General features: G+C 50.0%; 1 pseudogene; it reads right to left on the reverse strand.

Moving 5' to 3' along the window:
- Positions 1 to 2,211: 2,211 nt before the first annotated feature.
- Positions 2,212 to 4,554, reverse strand: part of LOC110594442 — a 2,550-nt pseudogene continuing 207 nt past the window's right edge.

Raw genomic sequence — 4,554 nt, forward strand, 5'->3', positions numbered from 1 at the left:
CAATCCACTCACCTCAGCCTCCCAAAGGCACAGGATTACAGGCTGAGCCACTGAGCCCGATTTATATTTTCACTTTGGAAAGACCAAGTAAAGGTCTTGAGGGAGGCTTTTTCCTCCCACAGGAAGCATCACTTAAGGTCTCCAGTGCCACCTGCTGACCTACCATGCCACTCAGGCCAGGTGACTTTTGTCTTTGAGCTCTTTTCTGGTAACCAAGCCTAAAAATACCCACCACCTGCCTCTGCCCATGCCAGCCTGGGGCCTCTGTAAGTTGAGACCCAAACATGCCCTTGAGGAGCAGGGACCAAGAACCTGAATTCGGGTGCCTCTTGACCTGAACACTCTGGAAGGGGCAGTGGATGTCAGATTGGATCTGGCTTGTAAACTTTCTGTATTGGGACAAGGACTTTGCCCTGAAGGGGTTAGTATGTAGGAAGGAAGAGCTAGGAGTCATAAACAAATGCTTACAATGCAATTGATAAAACTTGTTCCTGTTGGAAGAGCGTGAGGACTGTCCTACAGTCCTCACGCTGGTAAGGAAGTTTCCTTTGCTCTTAGAGGATCTTTGGTCATGCTACAAATATTTTGGGGGACATGTTCTCTATGCCAGCTCCTGTGCTGAGTACTGGAATTACATTAGGAAACAAAAAGAACAAAAATCTTTGTTCTCGTTGCACTTATGTTTGACTAGAAGAAGACAAACAATAAAATAGGCAAACTATGTACTATGATAGAAATTAAGTGATATGGGGGAAAACAGCACTGGAAAGGGGAAACTGGGAGTGCATGTGAGGGTGTGGCTTTTTTTTTGAATGGAAGTCTCACTCTGTCACCCAGGCTGAAGTACAGTGGCATGCTCACAGCCACCGCAGCCTGGATCTACTGGGCTCAGGTGACCCTCTGCCTCAGCCTTCCAAGTAGCTGGAACTACAGGCACACACCACCATGCCCGGTTAATTTTTTGATTTATGGTGGAGAAGAGGTCTTGTCAAGTTACCCAGGTTGGGTAATCCTCTCACCTTGGCCTCCCAAAGTGCTGGGATTATAGGCGTGAGCTGCCTCGCCCGGCCTGGGTGTGGCATTTTTACTAGGGTGGTCAGGGCAGGTTTTACTGAGTGAGGGACATTTGAGCAAACCTTTAAGGTGAGGGCGGTATCTAGGGGAACAGCGATCCCAACAGAAAAAAACAGCCAGTGCAAGTGACTTGGGGCTGAGTATACTTGGCTCGTTCTAGGAACAGCAAGGGGTCAGTGTGGGGAGAAAGAAGAGGAAGAGATGAGGTCAAGTACGCCTGAGCAGCTTTGTAAGGACTGGTGTGAGAAACAAACTCACCCATCCAAAATCAACGGATGGACAGAGATGCCGAGTGTAGCAGAAGCAAGACTTTAATGGCAGTCTTGCAAGATTGGGTGTCTGATAGGCAGCACACCCTGAACAGTTACAGCAAGCAATTTATTCTCTAGTGTGCAAGTCCCTCCCCCATTTCCTCATTGGCTGAATACTATGGGGTGTGCAATCTTGGACATGGCTTAAGTGTTATTATTCCCTTATCAGGCATTCATTGTCCCCTTCTCTCTTTTCCTGTCCTTGAAAAAGGCCCACCAGGCCAGGCTCGGTGGCTCAGCCTGTTATCCCAGCACTTTAGGAGGCCGAGCGAGTGGATTGCCTGAACCCGCAGGTTTGAGACCCCTGGGCAACTTGGCAAGACCTCATCTCCACAATAAATCAAAAACTAGACGGGCGTGGTAGCATGCACCTGTAGTTCCGGCTTCTTGGAAGGCTGAAGTGGAAGGATTGCTGGAGCCCAGCAGGTTGAGGCTGTGGTGGTCAGGAGCGTGCCACTGCACTCTAGCCGGGGCAATAGAGTGAGACTCCAACTCAAAAAAAAGGAAAAAGAAAAAGGCACACCAAATGTTCTGAGGAGGGAGAAGAACCAGGAAATAAATAAAACAAAGGGCTGATGACCAGCCACCATTTTCAGCAGTTGGGGTGCTTCTGGGTTTTGTCTGTTCAGGGACATCCCGGAAATGTGTAATTTCGGGGGTTGCCATAGCTGCAAGTTAGTTAAGCGACTTTTTGTTAAGCAATTCCTTGAAAATGAATCATTTAAGCTATTTTCCTTATACTGGTAAGGACTTTGGCTTTTATTTAGAGTGAATGGGAACCAATGAAGGGTTTTCAGCAAAGAAGTGCCTTTTTTTAAAGCATTTGTTATTTAATGAACCTGCCTCCATGTGGCTTCAAGCCACCAGGACAAGGTTCCCCCACACCCTTAATCTCCTCCTCAACTCTTCTGTTGAAGAATTTGGCCTTCATGATGACAGCCTGCTGTGGGAGCTTTTCCTTTCTCAGAATTTTGTAGTAGCCTGATTGCACCACATCTATGACGGGAGCAGCTACAGTCTTGTTTTCAGCAGCATGCGCCCATGTCTGCTCACTAACCAAGGCCCACATTTGTCAAGGTTGACAGTTGGGCAGAAACTCTGGTACCTCTTGAAGTGGTAATGCCTCACACCAACTTTCCCGAAGTAACCTGGGTGACATTTGTTGAAATCGATCCTGTGGTGATGCATGCCACCAGCATTACCAAGGCCTCCGGGGTGCTTTTGGTGCTTGCTGATGTGGTCGTGGCCATAATTCATGTGGCCCCGAGGTTTCTGGGTCTTCCTCAATTCAGATGGTGTGTCAGAGGCAAGATGAAAGAGGAAGAGAGGAAGTCCTCAACTAAGTCTCAGAAATGCCATGTTTTGACTTTGGGCTTTTTTTTTTTTTTTTTTTGAGTAGGAGTCTCATTCTGTTGCCCAGGCTGTAGTGCAGTGACCCACTCATGACCACTGCAACCTCGACCTACTGGGTTCAAGTGATCCTTCCAACATCAGTCTTCCAAGTAGCCGAAACTACAGGCACACGCTACCACACCTGGCTAATTTTTTGATGTTGTAGAGACGAGAATCCCCCTGCCAGCCACAGACACTCAAGCCTGTAATCCCAGTACTTTGGGAGGCCAAGGTGAGGAGACTGCCTTAGCCCACGGGGTTGAGAACAGCCTGGGCAATTCGGCGAGACCTTGTCTCTACAATAAATAAAAAAAATTAGCCGGGCGTGGTAGCGCATTCCTGTAGTTCTGACTACTTGGAAGGCTGAGATGGAAGGCTTGCCTGAGCCCAGCAGGTCGACGCTGGGGTGGCTATGTGCGTGCCACTGCACTCCAGCTTGGGCGAGGGAGTGAGATTCCAACTAAAAAAAAAAAAAGAATCCCCTGTCTGCTAAATTGACAGATCAGAGGGCTAGATCAGAACAAGGGAGATGGGTTAGGAGAATACTGCAATAATCCTGTGCAGAAACGGCACCAGGGTGGTAGCAGTAGTAGTGGGATGGAAGAGATCAGAGTCTAGATGTATTTTGCAGGTAGACTCAACAGAATTTCCTGCCTGCCTAAGTGGGTAGAGGGCAGAAGTGGGGATAAAGGATAACTCTGAGTTCTGGCCTGGGGATAGGAAGGGTGGAGTTTTCTTTTCTTTTTTTTTTTTGGAGTTGGAGTCTCACTCGGTCGCCCAGACTGGAGTGCAGAGGCCGCTCCTGGCCACCGCAGCCTTGCCTGCTGGGCTCCGGCGATCCTTCCGCCTCAGCCTTCCGAAATTACAGGCATGCGCTACCACGCCCGGCTGATTTTTTGATTTCTTGTAGAGATGAGGTCTCGCTGCCCAGGCGGGTCTCGAACCCGGGGCTCAGGCAATCCACTCACCTCAGCCTCCCAAAGGCGCGGGATTACAGGCTGAGCCACGGAGCCCGGCTTGGGTGGAGTTTTCAACAGCTGAGGTTTGTACCTATGTGGAAAGGAGGTTGGCTCAGCTGTGGACACAGTGACTTTGAGATGCTTATTGGACCAAGGAAAAGATTTTGAGTAGATACTGCAGGGGAGGTGCCAGCTGGAGATGCAAATACTTTTGGGGACCTTGAGCGCATCAACGCCAGAATTTGATTGCATTTTATGCTTTTCAGTTAACTTGGGTAAGGTGTGGACCTGGCTAGGCAGCTAGAAGGATATCTGAAGACTCTGCTAGTTTGGCGGCCTAAAGCAAGGTAGACTTTGCGAGTAGAGGTGGAGCAAGAAAGAAGCGCTACTTTTGGAGTGGGAAGAAAACCTCTTTCTGTGCTTTGCAATTTCATCTCGCGTAATTGCACACAACACTCGGTATACGTTCATTCCACAATTCCACACGCATCCTTCATTCAACAAACAGCCATTGCATTTTGTTTCAGCTTCAAAACAGGCTCAAATGGAGACAATTAGGGTTAAGAGAAGCGAAGCGCCAAACAGCCAGGGAGGGTCAGGAGCTCGGAGTCCACGGAACCTCAGGAATCTCTGTGGTGGGCAGAGTGGGGGGCTGGTCTTGGCCGGTTTCGCTAGAGGCGGCAGAACCCCGCTCCCACCCGCAGGGCAGCGGGCGGGAGTTCCCGGCGCGGCCCCTTTAAGGCCCAGCCGGTGATCTCAGCCGCGCGCTCGCTGCCCCGCCCCCCGGGGGCGCGCCCAGTGCGCATGCGCGCCGCGGC

The sequence above is a fragment of the Carlito syrichta genome, unplaced genomic scaffold (genome assembly GCF_000164805.1).
Source record: "Carlito syrichta isolate Samal-C Ts95f unplaced genomic scaffold, Tarsius_syrichta-2.0.1 Scaffold115657, whole genome shotgun sequence".
Lineage (NCBI taxonomy): Eukaryota > Metazoa > Chordata > Mammalia > Primates > Tarsiidae > Carlito > Carlito syrichta.